This window comes from Copadichromis virginalis, linkage group LG23, assembly GCF_057382275.1.
Source record: "Copadichromis virginalis isolate Kocher_CV1m ecotype Utaka linkage group LG23, C_Virginalis_male_GT1.1, whole genome shotgun sequence".
Lineage (NCBI taxonomy): Eukaryota > Metazoa > Chordata > Actinopteri > Cichliformes > Cichlidae > Copadichromis > Copadichromis virginalis.
Window position 1 is genome coordinate 24,280,791 of NC_140639.1, and position 23,302 is coordinate 24,304,092.

A 23,302-nucleotide genomic window follows, 5' to 3' on the forward strand; every position below is an offset into this window, starting at 1 on the left:
TGTGTCAACAATATAAGGTGCTTATTGTTATGATAAATGATAAACGGCAAAACAGACGAAATTGCTCCACAAAGGTAAGAGCAGTAATGAACAAGTTAAAGTACTAATATTACAAGTAATCCAATATATTAAATATAGCTCTAATAAAAGTTGTTCTAATATTTAACTTTCTTGATATATTATCCAAAATTGAAATATAAAACATAAAAAACTTTAGTTTAAGTGCCCGTCTTATCATGCAGACAATTAGATGAAAATTCTAACTGGGAATTCGGAGATTCTGGTTTTTGAATGAGTCTAGAATGCACTATCAAACCTGTTTGTATATATAGTCTTGTCTTTCCCTTTATTCTTGAAAATGATGACACATTTTCTTGGTGGGTAAAAGGTTACTGGTTCAATTCCAGCCAGGGATATAAATCTCCTTTGGGGTTGCATCTGGAAGGGGATCTGGTGTAACAAAAAAAGGCAACTCTGAACTAAAATACCAAAAGTAGTACTCATTAGTCACCATGCAGCATGATCCAAATGGTCCATGTAATTACATATTGTATACTGTATTACAAGTTGAAATTAATGAGCCTCGGTGTGAAAACATCCCTTTTGTGTTGTTACAGCTAATAAAGTGGCAGTCTCAGAGGTTTCCATTAAAATATGCATTGCCATATGAGTACTTTGGAGTATTATGAAAGTATGGCAGTATTTATATATTTACATTCCCAGATTAAAATGATTCATTTCCATTAATGTTCAGAAACAGTGACAGTCAAGCCATTTATTTAGGCTTAGGCAGCAGAACTAGTCGGGTAATATTATGCACTTGCCTGATGGTACCTACTCGAAATAGGGATTGACACTGTGATCGGTGTGTCCCTCCGAGATGTCACCAGCTTAGTGTAGATGACACGTCGGTGCTAAAAACACTGAACAGGAAGAGGCAGATGCAGTGAACTGTTAGAAGAAGCGCCCCAGGTGAGAGACTTCTCTGAGAACTTTCACTTTCATGTTGCTTTTTGCAGACCCATGGCTCACTTATTTCTTAAATCTAACTTCACAGACAGAGTTAAATCTGATATTTTTTTTAGACTACAGCTCCATGGTGTAAATAAGCCTTTATACGTGTAGTGCTTCGTTTCTGCTTTAAGCTGTTTCAGATTTTTCCACCTAACATAATGCATCATCATATAATTTTCTGATTATATTTTGTATTAGTGATCAGAATCCATAAAGCGTGTGTGCTAACTATAATAGCAGTACTGATATAATAAATTTAGTGGAAGGAGGAAGCCAGTTGTTTTTAACAATCGTCCTGCGGTGATGTTATTATGACACCATGTTGTGTATGATTGCATTTTTGGACTGTGATTTTACATCTTTGTAACTACACCACATTAGAAGAAAGAAATGTGTGTCTGACCAGTCATTAGCCAAGACCCAAGAATTTGAAGAGACAGCAGGGTGAAGCCATTAATGACTCTTCTCCCTCACTCATTTCTACGTCGAGTAGGTGGGAGGCATACCTTGCATCTGGTCATTAACTGACTCACCTCCGTCATTTCTTTCTTGAAATGATGCACTAAAAAAGAAGGAAAAGCTTTGCATACGTTGCATATAAGTGACAAGGATGGATGATAGTGAAACAATTTGATAAACTGATGCTAGCCTCATATCCGTACAGCCTCCTGTGAGTTTACATGTTAGGTATAGTGCAGCTGGAACAGATTTTTTCCCCACAAAGAAGCTTTATTCTAAGCTGTGACACTCGTATTTTTTTTTAAAAAATGAACAGAGTGAAGCCAAACATCACAAAAAGCTCCGGCTTTTAGAAACTGACCGGTGTGCAGTATTTTTAGAGACTCAAAGAAAAGAGAAAAGTCCAATGAGATGTGAGAGGATTGCTGCAGCTTTTAAAGAAAAAACAAGTGACTAATATTTGCTCTTGAACAGCATTCACCATGAACCACCCTGCAAAATGTATTGTAAGCTATTACAAATAATTGCTTTTCCGCTGTCTTCACTTGCACTCATTTCCCTCAATATCTAATTCTTCTGTAATATTTGTGAAACCGTATTAGAATCACAGTGAATGTAATACAATGTGTTATCAACCCATTACCTCCCTTCAGGAATCAATAATTCAATCATACAGCGATTTAGATGGAGTTTACACTCTCGCCGCGGCCCACACAGTGCACTGTACATTGCGTCCTTTCCAAGGGGACGCTCCTCTCGTGCCCCCAAGACCCCTTGACCACCCCCACCCCGCCTGTGACTCAGACTGCACGGTGGGGATCAACCGTGGCCCTCCTCTCCTCATTAACCTCATCTAATTAGATGGCAGGGAAGTCCATTGTTCGCCCTAATGAAGCCTCAATGGAAAGACAGGGCCTCGGCTGGCTCTTCTGACACTGCTGTGAAATTACAATCCCTGATCCTCGTCCTCCCTCCCACCTTCCTACCCCTGGCCTCTTTCTGTCTGCGTTGGGGTTTCTTGGAGAGCTTCACCAACGTTGGAGGTTGTCTAGCAGATAGATTGAGAGACAGATGCAGCAAGCTGTCTTTTTTCTCATTCCTATACTGCTAATTTTGCTCCAGCAGCAACGCCCAGGGTGGCATTAGCTCTGCTTAACCCTCCAGTATGGATCCCATCCACTAATTACTTAGCTGCAGTGGTTCGCTGAGATTTAAGTACCACCTCAATCCCATTATCTTCCATCCTTACAGCTAGCCCCTGTTGCCCGGGCTCTTTGTAGTGCAGGAGCGGAGGCTGCGGGGTTATTGATATGGGCCTCCCTCGCAGATAAGATCCACGGCGGTGCGAAGGAGGAGGAGAATGGCGGGCTTGGATGGAGAAACAACACAAAAGGGGAGGGGGGCCTGCACCTATGTAGGTAAACCGAAGGTGGCAACAGGAACACCAGGTTGTGACTCGGGGAGGGGGGTTAAAATTGGATGGGGTGTTTGGAAAGATTATTTGCCCTCCAGTGTTTTCACTCTCTCTCTCTCTTTTTTTTTTAAAGAGGTGGGGGTTTCGCTCTCTGCTCACCCCAGAGCAACTAATTACAATTCACATGTCACACACTCCACACATAATAAGAGTTAGGAAACAGAATTAAAATATTCCAAAGGCCTGCAGGGGGTGTCATCTCGGGAGAACGAGGGGAAAGTGTGTCTCTTTTTTTTACGATGGGGTGGGGAACTGCGCATGTGTTTGTGAGCCAGTGCATGCGGCATGTGCGTGCGTTTGTCAGGGAGAGGTGGGTGGATCGGGGGTGGTGTCGGGGGGGGGGGGGGGGGGGGGGGGGGGCGATTGGCGGGAGCGCGAAAAATCTACAGCACTCCCCGCTCTGTGCGTTCCCGCCTGCTGCCGTCCCATCGGCGGGCCCGCCGCCCCACTTTCTCTTAACACGTCGCCTGCTTGGCACACCGGCACGGCTGCCTGTTAGGGTGGCGGCGGCTCCTGGTGGTGGTGGTGAAGTTTTCGAGGGGGTGAGGTGGAGGGCAATTGAGTGACATCTGCTCTGCTGAGACGAGGGGGCAGGCGGGCTCCTGGCATCAGCGGCTGTGGTGTCGGAGGCGTTGGCACGAGGCTGGCTGGGTACAGCAGGGGTGGTGGCGCCGGCAGCAGGCGGTGGATGGCCTTAACGGAGAACCGTTTGCTCAAACAGCATGACATCTCCTGGAATGAAAGCACACACGCACACACACACACACGCACAAACACCCACTTTTTTTGGCAAAGCTTGTGTGCTTCCATGCACACAAACTGGCACTCCATCCTTCTCCTCGTTCTGTCACGTCCCCCTCTACTCGCCTGTCTTCCACCTCACACTTCAGGTTTCCTCAAAGCCTTCCCATGACCAGCGCACACTCGTCGCTCAGTGTCTGTTTTCTTTTTTTTTTTAACCCATGTTTTCATCTGAAGTCTGCAAACGTGGACGGCGTCGGCGGCGTGTTTCATTTAGGTCGCCAGTTACTTTCTAACTCTCTTCCATCTCTGTCTGTCTTTCATCCTCCATCTCTTCAGGTCCCCCCCCTCAAACCAAACACCCTTAATGAACTGTGAAGCTGACACCTGCGAGAAAGCAACAACTACATTAAAAATGAGCGGCAACGTCCCCCAAAACCTCCGCCTCGTCACCTGCCACCTCCTGAACGGGACAGGGAAGTGAAAGCACCACAAAGGATTGGGTAGTTGATGCTTTGCTTTGGTTGCTATTAAAGTTTTGAGTTATTAGCAAATAGTAATTTTGAGTAGAGGACAAAGCATTCATGTAACCTAGAACGTGGTGGTGGTGGGGTGATAGTGGAGAAAAAAGACAAAGAAGAAGAAGATGAGTGACGTTTATTAGGTTGTATCTAAACGAATCCACCACTCTCCTCTGTCTCTCTCTTAGAAGTTGTTTCCCTCCACTCTCACATCACCGCTGTTGTCGAGGCAACTGTGACGCTGATGCGCTGTAAATTGATTTCCCCGAAAGATGTGATGGATGAATAGAGAATGAACATCTTCATCGCTGACCCCGGCGCCGATTGCTTCTCCACCCTGCCTGCGCCAAAGATGATTGACAAGGCTGCTAACGAGTGCCGTCGCCGGTCGTGTTATAATTTTTTCTTCTTCTTTTTGTTTTTGCTGCGTTGAAAACAGCCGAGATCTCGCTCGGTCCCGAGGTAATGAGCTTCTGGAGGAAGGAGAGGGAGGAAGAGGAAGAGGAGAGGCTCACCCTGGGAGAGGTGAAATAAAAGAGTGGGAGTAAATAAAAAAGAGGAAAAAAAGGGGAGACAAAGCACATGAAAGTAGATTAGAAAGAAGTTGAGGTTATCATTGACTTGAGAGGGGCCATTTCATTGTTTATCTGCTGTCTTGATGGATGTCTTTCAAGCTGGGGCTTTCTTAGCCGCAGTGCATTCGTTTCCCAATCGCTGAGAGGCAAGAATTTTCAAAAGGCCCCCATAAAATGTGGTATTTGCATTAAAAGTATTTGATGTAAAACAACAACAAAAAAAAGTGCAGCGCGCTGCAGATTGCATATCAGAACGCGCACGCTCGGCCCCGTGTGCCTGTGTGTGTGCAATGCATGCATTTATTGTGTTTGCATATGCATGTAGGCATGTGTAAGGCTCTGGCATGTGTGTGTTTGCGTGTAATTTATTCCTCCACGTGGGGGCTGAGGGCAGGTCTCCCTCTCTCCCTCTCTCTCTGTTTATTTGGATGATTAGGAGGTGACAATATGTTGCTGATGATCAGGTTTATAATCAGCTACCATCGCAGATTATTCTAACCTTGATTAAAGACCTGCGGTCTCCCTATCATCTCCCAGCTCAGCCTAACAAGATAGGACGACGCTCTGATTAATGCCAGAGAGCGACTAGTCATGACACAAAAGGACAGGCCTGCATCACCGCGGGAGGACTGTCACGCACCACACTTTGTCTTTCTGATTTGTCTGCTTGATGCAGGACCTTTGTCTTAATTATTTGCCTTTAACAAATGAATCCGTGTGAGACTGATTCACTTTTCATTACTGCAGTAATAAGGATGGCGTTGTTGATGCCTGCCATGATTACATGGCTCCAGAATCTCGCCGCAGCACATCCACAAGCCCCCCCTCCCTTTTACAGAATAAGTCATGAACTCGTCACCAAACTTTTCTTTTGTCTTCGCTGACAATCATTACTGCGACATGTGCACGTGTCTGTGTGTGTGTTTATGCGGGGGTTTGTGTTTTCCTGGCAGAGCGTTTGATTCATTATGCTGCGAGGTGTTGTTGAGGTCCCGGAGGTGTGTAGGAGAGGATTGAATGAATGAGTCGCTCTCACAGGTTGTCAGATGATGGAGGCGCTGATCCAGCGTCTCTGGCAATCAGCCGGACGGAGGCAGACACAGAAGCCGCTGGCCTTTGATTCACTTCAGCCACTCTCTCCCTCTTCCTGTGGGAGTGGGATCATCACATACGGATACTGCTGGCGAAAACAAACCTCTAGTTTAACGGCGATGTCACAATGAAGAGGAGGCTCAGTGATCCACCATTAGGCACAATTTGTTTCCTGTTTTCTTTCCTGAATCACAGTAAAAGTCAGATCTCGCATCTGTGCGTTTGACACTGGATACGTGTAACCTTGGCAACTCCACATTAAGATGGTAAATGGTAGCCTGCCTGATGATCTTATCAGAACACGATTATTTTTACTAAGAGGCTAAAGCTACTCACTGGCTCCAAAAGCCTTCATTTACCACCTATTTACTTCAGTGTGACTTTTCTTTTTACAGCCAGTGTTAGCTTCAAAGTCCCAAACAACCAACAAGATCCTTCGTCTAAGGCAGGCGTGGGTAAAATTTTTGTTCGGACGGCCAGCTTCACTTTGGTATGATAAGCAAAGGGCAGTAACCACATAGAGGGATGACACACAAGGTGGCCCCAGTGGCCTAATGGATAAGGCACTGGCCTCCTAAGCCAGGGATTGTGGGTTCGAATCCCATCTGGGGTGCTGTCCAGCAGAGTGGCCCAGTGAAACCATGCTGGGTCCTTAACGCAGAGGTCAATGGATCGAAGCCATTCTCTGCTCGAACTTTTAGACAGCGGGCTTTCTGTCATTAAGGTCACTGTTTAACGTGTCCATTAATGGACACTGTTTATATATGCACTTACTGGCCAAGTCATTCCTAGTATCTGTTTGGACCCTGCCTTAGCTCTTAATGGCACAGGGTGCTGGAACCATTCATCACAGATTTTGGTCCATGTTGACATGATGTGAATCTCCCGTTCCAATACATCCTAAAGTTGCTCTATTGGATTGAGATCTGGTGTCTGCAGAGGCCATTTGAGTACAGTGGACTCATCATGTTCAAGGAAACGCTTTGATTTGGATATATTCACCTTGCCTTGAGACTCATCAGACCAGCGAACCTTTGTCAGTATTTTATGGTCCAGTTTTGTGTTTTATAGCCTCAATTTCCAGTTCATAGCTCGAGACTGGTTCCCATTGCGGACTTCTGCTGCTTTCAGAGATGCTCTTACACATACCTTGGTCGCAACAAGTGTTTTTTTTTAAATTTACTGTTGTCTTCCTTTAGCTCAAAGCAGCCTGGCCATTCACCTCTCACCTCTGATATCTACAAGGCATTTTCTCCCAGAAAACTGCCGCTCACTTTTTTATATCATTATCTGTAAACACTAGAAATGCTTATGTGGGAAAATCCCAGCAGATCAGCACTTTCTGAAATAGTCAGACCAGCCCATCTGACACCATCAGAAATGCCAAAATCAAAACTCATGCTGGTCTTGAAACTCAATTGTCTAATTGCTTTTGAACCTCTGAAAATGCAGAACTGTTTATAAAAAATGCTCTAAAAGCTGTAAAGCCAACAACCTGCACTTCAGCCACATGTTAGTTATTTGATTTAAAACACGATGTTATGGTCTAAAGTAAAAACGTCCACAAACTTATGGACCTGATTGTATCTAACAGTATAGATCAGCGGTCCCCAGCCTTTTTTGCGCCACGGACCGGTTTATGCCCGACAATATTTTCACGGACCGCCTTTAAGGCGTCGCGGACAAATACAACAAAATAAAACTAGTACCGGTACCGAAAAAAAGAAAATTTATTCATAACACACGTGAAAAGACCAAGGAAAACCGAGTAAACGATAAAAACGATAACAAAATAACGGCCAAAACTGATAAAAACCCTGAAAACTATACATTTCACACCTGAGCCTCAACTCTCGCGGCCCGGTACCAAACGACTCACGGACCGGTACCGGTCAGAGGCCCGGGGGTTGGGGACCGCTGGTATAGATGACCTTCTCACTTATTTACAGCCCTGTCATATGTAAATTATCAGTCCCATTGCCAAGTTTAACTTGGGTCACCGAGGGTTATTTAGCCTGTCGTTGCTAGTCTTTGAATTTCAGTCCTCAGTCTGATTAAATATACAACAGTGTGGGTCTGTGGGATACAAAGCTAAGGTCAACAAAACAGGATCATTACTGCAGCCTTCAAACGTATTCTTTTACCCCTTTTATTATTCATGTTGAACTGTAAAATGACTTTTGTAAACATCAGCATTATAACATCAAGTACATAAAAAAAACACATTAAAACATACAAACCTCAATTTTTTTTATAGGCAGTTCAAGTATTTAGGTTTTCTCTGTTAAAATATACATTTCATATTCAAACCACATCTTTATTTTTCATCATAAAACACAATGCGCTTTGTAATCCCAATTTCAACAAACAAAGGTCAACCAATTACCAAAATTCAAAGCGCAAAAACAAACTCATTAATTTTATCTAATGAAGTTAATATTAAAAATGAAATTTCAATTATTACACGTCGAGAAACTAAAATGTTTATTCTCTGTGTGCAGATTAAACAAACTTTTCTTGTGCCTTTCGGTGACCGTAGCAACGCCATAGTTCCCCAGATGGGCAAAAATAAATAAAATTTAAAAAAAATCAGCATTTCAGCTTGTTTACTCGAGGACAGAAACCGAGTGTGCTCTATTCGCCCGAATTGTTCTCGCGTCCAGGTGCTCTTTGGACAAGGTGCCTTGCATGGAGCCACGCTGAGCTGTGGGACAGTCTAAATGGAGGAGGTCCAGCCACTGATTGTCCCTCTCCTCTTTGATATTAAAAGCATTCTAGTGAGAATAATTTGTGTTTAGTGCCCCGTTGCGGATCGAGCCGTCCTGTTTGACCAACCGAGCTGACCTAATTCATCCTCTCCAAGAGCGCACAAGTGTTTGTGTGCTAAATGCAGAATAGCTGTTGTGACTAGCCGGGCGCACACAGAGCCTTGTTGTTGTTGCCGGGCGAGCCTGTGTGTGCGTTTGAGGGCCACTGAGTACGTGACCTCTCATCCAGCATCTCCAAAGCGCCGGCTCAGCAGGCGGGTAATTCATGCCAAAGCTTTGGCCGCCCCGCTGCTCGGAGCACGCGCCCTCCCCTTCCCCCTGCCCCGAGCAGCCCCTCCCACCAAATGCCCCCTGACCCATGTCTCCGTGGCGATGGGGTGTCCCGTCACAGTGAGCACCTGGCACCTGGCCACCCCGTCTTCTTCGTCTTCTCCTCTTTCTTTTCTCTGTTTTCCCTCCCTCACAGGCCTCATCGGGGGGTTCTATAATGAAGTTTCACATCTTCATTCAGGGAGCGACAGGAAGTGGTCCAAGCCTGGAGCGCTGTCAACATGTTGAAGGATGTTTCAATTCTTGGGAAAATGCTTTTCGTCTTCCTGCAGGACTGTTCTGTTTTTGTGCCCTTCAAACTTCACGGACACAAACGCGGGCCTGTCTTCACATCTACCTTTGCGCAATTTCTAGCTAGCATGACTCTAACAACACCAAACTGTAAACACTAAAGCAAGCTTTTAGCTCAGAGATGTCGAACTCTTTTTACATCGAGGGTCGCATACATGCAGCCTACTTTGGGCAACTTAGTTTTTCTGCCTGATAAAGAAACATTGCTAAATAAATCTGTCAGCAGGACTCTTTAGATTTCAATTGTAAGAAACCCTCGGCTCACATGGTGCTTGTGCTGCCTGGGTGGGTCCAGGATGAGTTGTCCGGCCTCTGCTGGGCTCGGGTGGAGGCCTTCTTACATGTTTTCTGCTTTTATGTTCTGGTGTGCACGCTGGCTGGATCTTGATCTTCGCTCTGGGCTTCTGTCAAAATGTAGTTGTTTTTAATCAGGTCAGTCCAAAGACCAACATTGACGTGTCTCTGTTTAACCTTTGACCTCTGTTCTAACCTTTCCTACTGTAGTGGCAAGAAATCTGTAACCCTGCACAGATTAAAGCCCCGATCGTTCCCTTCTACTTCTTTTATTCTTCCCTCTTTCCTGCTTTACCTTCCGCCTCCAGACATGACATCACGTGGCCGCTGTCTCGACGAATCGCTGGGCTCCTGTCTCATCTCTCTCCTTATTACATGCCGATTAGCCCTACAAAGTGGTATAAAAAGGTGTCTAATGCAATTACCCTAGTTAGGACATTTTAATAGTGTGCTGCGCCTCAGAGATGTATGTGCCGTCCAGGCGCTGACATTAAATCAATAATCAGCATGTCACGCCTGCTTGTTAATTCACAGCTTTGCATTTTATACCCCAACATGGTGAGATTGATCATTGGTAGTGGGGGTTTTGAAGTGGGGCAAAGGGGTTTATAATGATATGTGTAATGGAGTATGGGCCACGTTGCTTTAATTTGCATGGTAGATACTAACTGAGATTTCATCTGTGGGATGCTCGCAGCCTCTAATTTGTTCGGATAAATTGCGATATGGAAGAACAGTAGTTTTATTGAGTGTGCAAATGACTCTTTGTACATGAATGTGTGTGTGTGTGTGTGTGTGTGTGTGTGTGTGTGCTGGAGGAAGGGAATGACTGAGTGAGAGCACTTCCTTTGTTTCTGTGTCCCCACCACAATCATAACGTCATTACTCAGCACTCATTTCTAAATTATCTCACTTATTAGTGGATAAATGCGAGTATTCATAGCTCATTATATCACTGTCACATTTCCCCCCCTCAAACTGGCCACTGCAACTTCTTTATTTTAAAAAAAATGGGAGATGGGACAGAAGAAATGTGACAGGAGTGGGTGTGACCGGGATCATAACAGCAGAAATCAGCTTACAGGCAAGTCGAAGGTTTAAAGAGTTTGTAAAAATTAAGAATAATAGAGTTCAAACTCAATAGACTGTGTGTGAACTACATTTTCCCCATTTTGATTTGTGCTGTGATAGTATTTTATACTTACTTATATTATTCAATATTTTATACTGTGCACTATACTTTTCTAGTAAAGGGTCAGACCCCACTTTTTCCTTCGGAGCTGTCTTTGTTCTTTGTGGTATAAATTCTGAAAGATCCTTTAAAGACTCTTTAAAGACTTAATGTTTAATGTAACCAGAGCCAGTGATCCACATCTTAGTTACTCTCTGGTCCTCGTCTGGTTTCATGAGTCTCCACGAACAACAGAAACACCACTCAAACAAAGTGGAGCCCAGAGCAAAGCTCAGGAGCTGAATAGACATTTTCCTCATTCTGCTGCAGGTCACAATGGATCAGCTGTAGACTGAATAATATGCAGCACACTGAGTGCACCCCCAGTGGCCTAATGGATAAGGCACTAGCCTCCTAAGCTCAAGCTCGTGGGTTCGAGTCCCATCTGGCGTGATTTCTAGCAGCGTGGGCATCACAAGTGTGCTGTCCTGCTAGCACTTTTAGACAGCCAGCTTTCTGTCATTATTGCAAAGGAAACTGTTTATAAATGCACTCACTGCTAGAACATGGCTGTATCCTGATGAGACATGGTGAGTGCATTTCCACAGTCTTAAATCCCCTTTCTTCCCTGTCCTCATGCTCTGTTTAAACTTCAGCAGGCTCTCTTCATCATGCTTAAATGCACTGAGTTGCTGCAAGGCGATAGGCTGATTGGATATCTGTGTTAACAAGAACCTAGACATTCGTAAACTTATAAAGTGAACAGTTAGTGATTGCTACCTAAATCTGTAAAGATGTCCATCAGATCATAGAGCTGGATATATGCACAGTCAAAGTTTGAACACAGTCTTAGTGGAACGTTTCTCTTTTTCATTTTATGTTTTTATTTTTCACATTTTTTATCAAAAAACAACAAAATCATCTGAGTTCCCCAGTGAGCTGCTCTCAGTTGAACTTTCTTCACAGTGTTGATATTCTGCTTTCTACCAAATATGTGCAATCTGATCCTCGCTCACTTTGCTACTGAATAAATGTTTCAGCAGCGGCCCAGTGAGAGGAAGACTAAATCAACAATGCACCTTTAAAGCCACCCAACGAGTAATGAGGACTATTTATCAAATTCATTTTACATCGTAGGCCACAAATAACTCGCTCAAGTGGCCCCGACTAGTGAAAGTTCCCCTTTCTCTCAATAAAGAGAAATAAAACTGAACATTTAAGCCCAGAGGGATTTTTAACAATGCAATTTCAACAGCGTGTCTCAGTTTTTCCACATGATAAAGACACGTTGGTGTAGTAGATTAGCATGACTGTTTGGGCTTAAACTGTAAGAAATAAACGTGGAAAATCACAGAAAAAGTTATAAAACATAAAGAAAATTAACTTTTTTTTGTTCAGACTCACTGTAAAAAAAAAAACAACAATAAACAAAGCCGTCTGACTAGGGCTGCACGATTTTGCATAAAATGAGAATCACGATTTTTTGGCTTAGAATTGAGATGACGATTTTCTAGCGATTTTCTTTTCCAGTATAAATATTTATTGCACTTATTAACTGCTCTGCAACCCGTTCTCACTCCCAAAGCGTAACATTTTACGCTAGGTGACAAATCGTCACCATATTACGTTTTCGGCTACCCACCACGTTCCTAAATGACGACCCCGGAAAAAAGAGGAAATATGAGAACCGTCTGGACTGAATCTACACATGTTCGCTCTTTTTCTTCAAATCGCTTAGAAACACGCTATTTAACATCATTAAAGGTCAGGGCTAGGGATAAGGTTAGGTTTAGGGCTGGAATACAGGGCTGGAACGTCTATTACCGCGGGAGCGTCATTGCACTGGATCCCAGTCATAACCCGCCGCGTACCATAAGAATGCCGAAGGTCTCCTTTCGCGTTCCTCAGGAACGCCGCGGGACGTGACAAAACGTCGACATGTTACGGAGTGAGAACGCTCTGCAACTGCACATCAACTTCGTAACAGTTGAGACTGAACATGAACACAATAAAAAACATAAAACAACAAATGTCTCACGTTTTGTGGTTGCATTTTCCTAAATCCCTGGTTTTGCACAGTGTTGATGGGAGCCATATCTTTGGTCAGGTGATAAGTAATAGCCTCCGTAATTTCTTTGTGCCTGCGGGAGTTCGACGTGTATAGGGAAGCGCTGTATAAGGTTCCCGTTATTGATGTTTGGGTGGTTGACCGGGACGGATTTCCTCCTGTCACTTTCTCGTCATCCCTGACGTGCTCTCCATTGTTTTTTCCCTGCTAATTTTAGCATCACACGGCACAGCTTCTGTATCACGTGGTATAAGGCTCCGCCCTTGTCATTTGTTGAGCAGGAAGAGTGAGCGCTTGTTTTCATGCAGAGTACGTCCCGGATCAAAATGCGGTACAATCGCCGTTGTCTTTTTTTTTTTTTTTTTAAATCGTTGTCATTTGGAAATGAGATCGCACATAAGTATGAATTGAGATCGCGATTTTCTAACGATTAATCGTGTAGCCCTACGTCTGACCCACCGTGCTCCTTCACATTTTCCAGTCCTCCAGTCGGCTGGATAGGAATCGTTGTCAGGCAGATTCTGGGCCCCAGGCCTTATGTATGTTTTTCCAAAACAACATAAAGGAATGCAGGATGGCTCAACACTTTTGCACAGCACCATGCATCTTACTACTCAGCAACAAGCAAGAATTAGTGACAGGTAAATAGCTTCCTCAGTGGGCTTCTGTGATATGGCACAACACTTTCACGCTGTGTATAAGTGTACCTTGAAGAAAGCCAAGTAACACCCACAGGAGGTGTGAGTGTCACGGCTCCCCGAGCAGACCTCCATCATCGTCTTCTATTAGTCTTAATTAGACCTTCATCTAGGAGAGTCACTCACTATGCCAGCGCGTATTAGCGGCCCCTGAGAAAACACGATCCTGTGGCTTCACGTTGGAAATGACCAGCTCCTGCTCTTCCTGCCACCTCGAGCTCTGCAAACTCCCTTTGGGCTCCATTCATGCAAAAGCACACATCAGCACTCCCCAAAGGGAGAAAGAAAGCCTCTCTCTAACATTTAAAATCTCCAGCATTTGTTTCTCGGTGCGTCCCGACATCTTAGCAGATGAAAGGTATGAGAAATGTGCGCTAATTTATCATTTATCATTTTAGAACTTGGAACAGGAAGGAGGTGGGGGGGAGGGGGGCGACAACAACCTGCTCAACCTTGGAGGAGCGGCATGGAAATCAAGATGAGGCTTTCATGAATGTGACAAAGTCTCAACACTTTCCTCCTCCCTGATGCATAAAGTATGTTTCGCCCTTGCAATTCAAGGTTGTGAATAATGTGTTTTTCTCTAAACATTTTAATTAAAAAACATCCATATACGGCGATTCAAAGAACTATGATGCAGCTACCCCTCCGCCCCACCACCACCACCACTCCTACCCACACCTCCCTTCTAAGCTGAAGTAATTCTGCAGCGACGCAATGACGCCTCAGTTTCCTTCAAGGAGATCGCTGAAAGCCGTATTAATCATTGTCTGGTGCTGGCCCACCTTCCCCGGGTGTTTTGCATCCCGCGACATCACTTTCAAAGTCTACCTCCTAAACTCGGGAGAGTGACAAAGTGGTTCTAAAAGACTAACGGTGTTGAGCATATGGCAGAGGGTGGTGGTGGTGGAGTGGGAGGGGGACAGTCAGGCTCCCTAGCCAATCCAAAGAAGATGAAGGAAGGTGTTGGGGGAAGGAGGGAAGAGTAAGGATGCAGAAATGACGATTCTCCTATAGAGCAAGCACCTCATGTTTCCGACTCTACTTTCTACCCTTTGCTTAACTCCATGCTAAGCTGCGTCTGTGTGGATGAAAATGTCCCTCCTCAGAGCGGGAGGCAATATTTTCCAGGGAGCAACCTGTACACATGCATTAATAAACACAGATTCTTAGTATCTTGGCGAGTGTTTGCCTCACAAACAAATGAATGCCTCTCCATGTTCCTATTTCCTGGCGGCCTCTGATTGGTTCTGACAGATATTCAGGGTTTTTGGTGAAGTAATTAGTGAGCCTCCGGGTGTGAGCTGAGGAGAGGCCTTCAGCGCTGGGTTACTTCACAGTCTTTCCTCTCTCCTTCTCAGGTAATTGCTAGCAGCTGCACAGCCTGGGAACTGAGTTTAAAAGGAGCTTTGCATCGATTCCCTTTATACCCCCTCCTTTCCCACTTTCCTTCTCCCGTTTCCTCATCCGTGCCAGCACAGCCTCCCCAGTGATGCCTCAGATCCTGCAGACCACTCAGATGTACCCGATGCTGCAACAAGCTGGAGCCACTGCCGACACAAGTACCCGGGTGACTGCAGCCGAGTAAATATTACAAATTTTGTTTACCTACGGTATCCTAAAGGGCCAAAACAGAGAGCAGTTTTATGTTTTTGTATGAAAGAAAAATGCACTCCAACCTCTTTCCCTCCAGAGGAAAACAAACAGAGTGTGTCTAAGTAATTGTTCATCACCACCTACAGGTTTGCACAGGCCTGCGGAGCCCTGGACCGCTTAGGATGCACTTACGATTCTCTTCTTTCTGCATCCGTCTTGTTGCACAAGTACAAGTACACAGTGGGAGGACACCCACGAGCGATCCGAGCAGCAAAAGTTTGGAAAACGAAACGTGGTCAAGGTTAGACCAGAACTTTGGCTGAGATTTGGCAAGTCTGTTAGTCAGAGAACTGAGATTTTTTCAGTAAAAATTAAAACTTAACTCAAAGACTTTCCCCCCCGCTCGCACGATCAACCGAGGTCGCTGCATTGGATGATCCCTCCGCCCTTTCCACTCTTTCCAACTCCTACACCTCGCTTTCCTCCACAGCTGAGATGTCAAACTCATTTTACATTGTGGCCCACACCAGTAAAACTTCCCTTTTTGTCAGTGTAAATAACTTTAAATACCCTTTTAATTCATGAAATATTTCAATATAAGAAAAAGAAGCGAAATGCAAGTCAATTTTTACTGTAAAGCCACCATTAAAAAAAAACATACATTTTTAAGGAAACAGTATAAAAAAAGGGAACTTTCTGTAATTTAATTGTTTATCTGTTTATTAAATGTACGAAAATATGGTTAAATGTCCCATAGTCATCACCTCATCCACAATTTTATAAGATTTCTAGTGTGTTTACTTTATGGCGACTGTTTCAGGGGTTGTTGAGGTTGAAACAAGCTGCTCGTTTTCTTACAGCGAGTTAGAGAGACAGCCAGCAGACTGGGTGCTGAAAGGAAGAAAGGTTAGAGTTCAGACTAATTACTTATGAACACACTGTTAATATTTTGCTCGCCGTATAAGTGAACAACTGCTTCCGTGCGCGCTAAAACGAATGGCACCAATCATTTGCTATATAAATTGGCCTAGTTCTGCTGTCAGAGTATGAGCTCCTTTCTGTTTCTTGTCATTTCAAGCCATCATTGTATTTGCATCGCTGACATATCAAAGAATCCATACAGTCTTTGTACTGCGAGACAAAACCGCAATAATAAAGCGCCACAAAGGGAACAGAGTGAAAAGTTGTGACAACATGAAACGCCACAGAAATGTGAATCCAAAGTCACCAAGAGTGACTGATGGAAACTTAATCCTCAAGAAAAAAGAACAACAAAAAAACAAGTTGTCTCGTGGAGGTTGAGATGTTTCATCTGAAAAGTGAAAATCTTTTAAATGATAGAGGAAAAAAATGTTGTTAATCACAATATTGGCATCTAATCAGAATTATTAATCACTGTGATTCGTCCGGTGGGGCCAATCCACCTAATTGATAAAAAATTTTTCATTGATGTTAAAGGTGTAAAAGTACCTACATCTATCAAACAGGTAAGGGGCGGAGAATAAGCATGGTCAGCTAGAGAGATGCACACTTTATTAGGTACAACTGTTCGGGTACTCGATTAAAACAGTGGACATGTAAACTAAATTGGCTACAACATGAGGTGGCATAAAAAGCATGAAGCCATTGTGCTGTTTATGTTGGTGTGATGATTTTCTCGGCACACTTGAGGCCCATTACTCAGGGTTCAACCAGCTGTCTAAAAGTGTTAGCAGAGGATGGTTTTGATCCATCGACCTCTGGGTTATGGGCCCAGCACGCTTCCGCTGCGCCACTCTGCTGAAAGGCACCCCAGATGGGACTCGAACCCACAATCCCTGGCTTAGGAGGCCAGTGCCTTATCCATTAGGCCACTGGGGCTGCACGCAGTGAACCCAAACATACTGCATATTGTTCAGTTGGTTCAGCTCCTGAGCTGTGCTCTGAGCTCCACTGTGTTTAGATGTTCCTGTTGTTTGTGGACAGGAAACCACCCAAGGACTAGAGAGTAACTAAGATCTGGATCACTGGCTCTATTACATTAAACATTAAGCCTTTAAAGAGTCTTTGGAGCATCTTGCTGATTTCATGTGACAATTAATTAAAACAGCTCTGATTCTTAGCACACTTTGGGCCGCTTAGTACCAACGAAGCATTAGTTAAACACCAATGAACAGTGTTGTTGCTGACGATGTCCATTCCTATATGACCACAGTGTACCATCTTCTGATAACACGCCGTGTCACAAAGCTAAGATCATCTCAAACGAATTTCTTAAACATGACAATGAGAATGACTTCACAGTCACCAGATCTCAATCCAATACACCATTGGTATGTGGTGGAATGAGAGACTTACATGATGGATCTGCAGCTGTTGTTTCCATCAATAAGAATTGCAACCTGGCGATCTATAGTCGGCTTTGATCCTCCTAACCGGAGGTTGCATTGGGGTCGCTGAGCAGTCTGTGAAGGATACCTTAGATATTCTTCACTATGTCAAGGCAGTTCATAAGATTAGTTATTTTTCTCAAATGTTTTTTGCAGCAACAAAAATCCAGGACTTGAGACGCCTTTTATGTGCTTTGGTGTGAATTCAGTGTAGCTTTACACTATTTCATTTGGACCAAAGTGGTAGTCCTCTTGACCTAAATTGTCTCCCTGCTGCCATTCTAAGAAAGTCATATATGCCTGCAGCAGATTGTTGTAACAGTTAAATGTGCAGCCTGGTCTTTAAATGTATCGTAGCAATCTTGTGGGAGTCATAAGCCCAGTAATTCCTCCACATGGTGAAATAATAAGGAGTAAGAGGCCATTTCCTTAGGTACACCCCGTGGTGCAAGAGCTTTTCATTCATGAAATTTTCATATTTCAAAATAATGCCCCCACTCACGCTGGCAAGTGGACTCATGAACAGCATGAGCGAGTGAAATACCTTTCATGTCCCTCTGAATCACCACATCTGAACATTACCGAGCCTGCGGAAACAGATTTCCACCCCCTGGAAGCTTTCCCAAAAAAGGTCGAACAATGCCAAGAAGTTCGAGACTTCTCTTAATGACTTGATGTGTTTATGGGCTGATGAGCTTTTCAGTGTATTTTTTGTACCTCCACATGTCTCAAAGAGAGGAATCTGATGAAAGCAGCGTACAGAAGTCGTCTTAATGCATTCATCCTGCCTCTGACAACAAGATAGAAACTGACAGAATTGCACGCCTGACATCCACCAGCATCCGAACGCTTGATTGGCTTATAGTATTTACATGCTCAGTGATATAGTACATCAAAAATATAAATTTTCTTGACATGAAATAAAACAAACCCTAAGGGCCTTTATATTTAAAAAACAAAAGACCCCTCTTCATCTCCTTCAAAAAAGATGACAAGCAAAGACAAAGCTGAATTGGATAACGGAGACCTAAATGACAAGAAAACATAGAGCGGTGTGATATACAGTACCAATAACAAAATGCTTAAGTGACAAGCAAAGGAAATAAAATGAAACGCAGCGTTAACGCTTCACCTCACATAAACACGTCACTGCGTGAGCCTGAATCCTTGCAGAGATGGCAGGAGAGTGACATTTCATTGTACAGCTTGCTGGGTTTAATGTAAACCTCTTACAGGGTTGGTATAGATCACATTTCTCTTTAACACAAAAGGTTATTGTTCAGGGATCGGTAAAACGCTGCTGAATGGACTCATTCTCCTCTTTTAATTAACATCACGGGCACATCATAATGTCACCACTTTCTCCTTTTGTCTCCCAACTGGCACTTCTTCTTCTGTTTTCTATAAAAAAATACAAAAATATTCGCTCATGGACCCTTGGCAGGAGGAGGAGGGGGGGAGTGTGTGAAAGGCAGAGAGGCAGGGGATTGCCAGGAAGGAAATATTGTAGAGAAACGACAGCCGAGGCAGGTGTTTTTGTTTGAGGGGTCCTCTTTGGCATTTCTCGGCTGCTGAAGAACATCACTGCAATTATAGGCGACAATAGCTGCACACACACAGTGTAGGTTCATTACCTATAACAACCTCGGGCTTTTTAATCTGGATCCTATCAGTTCTTTCTGTTTACTCCCGCTTTTTCCTTTTCATGTCCCGCTAACAAAACACAGGGATAAAAATCTGCTGCAAATGCTATAGATGCGCTCCCATAAATTCACTTGCTAACTCCTGTGCAGCCAGATGTTCACATCTGCTAAGCGACTATAAATCCATAAGAGACAGGAAGTCATTTCCAGTGGCAGGAAGACACCGCTGACATGTGGCAACAAGTTGAAACTGAGTGAAGATGTCGGGAAACATTTATCTTTATGCCGTGTGCCGTGATGCATGGATGCACCGGCTCATGGGAGCAATCGCATCGTATTTGCTTACCTACTGTTGTGTGTCAGGGCTCAGAAACATCAGTGACGACAAATCTGGAGCTTTCTACAGTCCTGTGACAAAAAGTTTTTCCAGTCCTTTGGAAGCTAAAAGCAGCTTGTAGAAAAACACTTTTGGGAGCAATAACTTGAAACAATCTTTTTCTGTGTGACTTTATTGGTTTCTTGTTTTGTCGTGGAGGAATTTTGGCCCATTCTGATTTATAAATCTGCTTCAGTTCAGTGAGGTTTGTGAGAATTTGTTCATGCATAGCTCTCTTACCGTGCCACATCTGGACTTTGACTGGGCCATAATAACACTTTGATTCTTTTCTTTGTTGTTCTTCTGTTGTAGATTTGCTGCTGTGCTTGGGATCATTGTCCTGTTGCATGACCCAGTTTGGTGAAAGCTTTATCTGTTGGACAGATGTCTCACATTTGACTCTAGAGTAATTTGGCATACAGATGAGTTCATGGCTGACTCAGTGACTGCAAGGTGCCGAAATCATCACCCCTCCACCACCGTGCTCGTGCTGACAGCTAGTATGAGGTGTTTGCGCTGATATGCCCCATCTAAAGTCTCAGTGCAGATTTTATATGCACTTATTCACATGAAACTAAAGTTGGTTCCACTTTAAATCATCATAACTACCACAGTAAACAGAAAAAGAACCACAAACGTTAAGACAGGGAAAAAATGGTATGAATTTCTCCTCTTGCTGGATCGGAGCCAGTGTTGCCAACTGTTTCCAAGGTGGGTAGAGTTAACCAAGAATAATCTACAGTCACTCTAGCAAGCATGTGGGGCTGTACTTCTCATCGCTGAGACAAGCAGACTGTTACATTTTATGGGTAAATCTGTTTTTTGTTTTTTTGTTAGAAGAAAAGAGTAAGAATAGGACAGCACTTCCTTTCAGCTAGGAAAAATATCATTTTGGTGACCACTGTTAGGCTTTTGCCAAATGCTGTAACGTACTTGTTACTTTTAAGAAAAGTAACAATTGTCTGACTGCAATTACTCAGACATATTGGTGAAGGTTAAATAATTACCGCCTCATTTATAAATGCAAGCAGAATTCATGTCTTTGCAGTTGATTGGCAGCTGCTTGCCAGTTGGTTGTATTCTTGTTATAAATATTAAAGCGAGGTTGCTGAGCACCTATGTCATTTTAAATCATCGTCCTGCAGCAAACATGTCACTGATTTTGGATGAAATCCCGTTAGACCTATAAGGTTCTGACTGGACGTTGAATCTAAGTCATTAATGTGAATTTCTGTGTATGTAGATTTGCAAAGATGGCATCAGATTTGTAATTTTTGCCTATTTTTCACAGTCAATGTCTGTATTATCACAAACAGACAGCATGTGATTGCCAGCTTGACCCAAACTGATTGCAGACGGACTTTTTATTAACACTTGATGCGCCAAAGCCGAAGTTGTAGATGGCAGCTAACTGCGAGTGGTCCTTGTGTTCAAAGCGACCATTTCAAAGGCAACAAGATTGCAAGTTTGTTGCACCTGGTCAACTATAGTCTCAAATCACTGTTTTTCCAAGTGTAATTGCAAAAAAAAAAATGTGGTCACTTTAATGTAAGTATGCATGATAATCATGTTGTGAAGTGCACTGGTCAAACTGATTCCAGTTTCCAAGAGACTCTGACACAAATGTACTTTTAATTTTGGCGTAATTATGAATAAAATCCTGGGTTAGAGCCTTTAAATGTATCTCAAGTGACCTCTGAGCAGTCTTTGTGATGCTGAAGACTGACGAGCTGCAGACCATAAGCAGTCACCAGATAGCTGTTATCACATCCAACCTCACTTCTCGTTGCCTCCTGGCTACCCAGGGGCACGCTGAAAGGTTAAACGAGTTACGACAAAATTAATTTCCTCTCCTGGATTTCTTTAACCTAAACACCAGAGGGTGACTTTCACAGTCTGGGAAAGTGGGGTCGTCACACTGTGATCCACAGAGAGGGTGCGAGTGGACAAAGCTTTGTTCAGGCCTCCCCCCTTGTCCCTCTCATTGAGCCGTTCACTCCATCACTCCCTTACACCCAATAGGAAATCTCGGTCTTATCCACGGAGATGTCAGATGAGAAACGCTTTCTCCGGAGAGCAGGAGCATCCGACAGTACAGAGAACAGCTGATTCTATTCTGAGAACAAGTTTCTCTCTTTATCTCTGCTTGTTGACAGGCTGACAGACAGCTGGTTTGATTGGCAGATGCACAGGCAGGTTGATAAACTGTAATACCCCCCCCCACATTAACATGGCTCTATATATGTCTGAACTCCAGCAGCTCATACCATCTTACAAGTGTGTTATTGTACATTATTTTGTTGCTATATTTGGTGAAAATTTGGTGGCGGAGGAGGAAAGTGGTGTAGATTTCTGAAAATAAGAAATGAGAGTACTTACGCTGCTGCAGCTCTTTAGTGCTTGGATTTTGCCAGTGCTATTTGTTTGTACTTTTCATTTGTTCTCACCCACTTACTCTATATTTCATTTAGCATCAGACACATTGAACTGTGAAATATATTCCCCCATATTTGTTTTCATGTATTTAAACTTTTTTTTATGTTCTTCTACTTTTTATTTCCTTTTCCTTTCACTGCAGCAATAATCGCCAGAAAAACTGAGCCGTAAACAATTTCTTCTTTGGCTACATGTTAAAAGTACAGCAGTGAAAACTAGAAAAAGGACACATCCCCCTAAATTCTACTCTTACCCTGTGTCAGCTTGGCTATAGATGAAGTAACTATCCTTTTAGCAACTAATAGGTTGTTGATGACTAATTTAGGGTTGTGGTTAATATAACATCCACCTGTCTATATGGCTCTGACACATTGACCACAAAACAAGCTGCCTAATAAACAGCTGGCCACAATGGGCGGGAGTCTTCTAGTTTCTGGGAATGCATTTGACCTGAACCCCAATTATGTTGCAAGTAACTGGTGGATGTCAGGAGGTTAAAAAGGATCTGTTTGTTTATGTTTGGAGAAAGAAGGAAGATGCGTACGACCCAAAGATCCTGGTATTTTATCTTTAAGTTTTTGTGAAATTATTTTATTTCTGTGCGCAAAGTAAAATAATGAAAGCATCCAAAATAAAGCTAGGATAGTAAATAGGCTTTAGGGTGGGTCAATAAATAACTATCCATTTGTAAATAGTGTGTACAGTATAAAATACTATCAAAAGTGTATGTAATACAAAATACTGAATATAATATATATGACAGCAATATATTGTATAGCAGCAGTCCCCGACCTTTTTTGCGCCACGGACCGCCTTTAAGGCATCGCGGATAAATACAACAAAATAAAACTAGTACCGGTACCGAAAAAAAGAAAATTTATTCATAACACACGTGAAAAGACCAAGGAAAACCGAGTTAACGATAAAAACGATAACAAAATAACGCTGAAAACCGATAAAAACCCTGAAAACTATACATTTCACATCTGAGCCTCTACTCTCGCGGGCCGGTACCAAACGACTCACGGCCCGGTACCGGTCTGAGGTCCGAGGGTTGGGGACCGCTGCTGTATAGGTTCTCAGTTATTCAAGCTGCTTGAGTTGAAGACTGCTTAACTTCTTTTTGCAGGTTCTTGAAGATTGTCGCTTCTCATTAAAAAGGCTTCTTCAGCAAATGGGGAGTCCCAGATTTAATAAATACCGAACCCTCACTGAAGCGAAGCAGTGACGCCAACTATCAGTCAGCTGTGACAGTCAAAAGTCATTCACACCTTGGCCCACGCGACCCTCAGTAGACTGGTATTCATATATATTTAAATTTTCTTACTAAAAGACTCAGTTACACAATATTTTCTATGCCTGAACACTTTTAACCTCACACTCACA

The 23,302-nt window shown here is 43.3% G+C and overlaps 2 non-coding genes across 2 annotated transcripts; one reads left to right on the forward strand and one right to left on the reverse strand.

Annotated features, from left to right (window-relative positions):
* Positions 1-6,416: 6,416 nt before the first annotated feature.
* trnar-ccu (transfer RNA arginine (anticodon CCU)) lies at positions 6,417-6,489 on the forward strand. Its single transcript has one exon. It is a non-coding gene; the product is annotated as a tRNA-Arg (tRNA).
* A 10,390-nt stretch (positions 6,490-16,879) lies between these two features.
* trnar-ccu (transfer RNA arginine (anticodon CCU)) lies at positions 16,880-16,952 on the reverse strand. The gene has a single exon. It is a non-coding gene; the product is annotated as a tRNA-Arg (tRNA).
* Between the last annotated feature and the right edge of the window lie 6,350 nt (positions 16,953-23,302).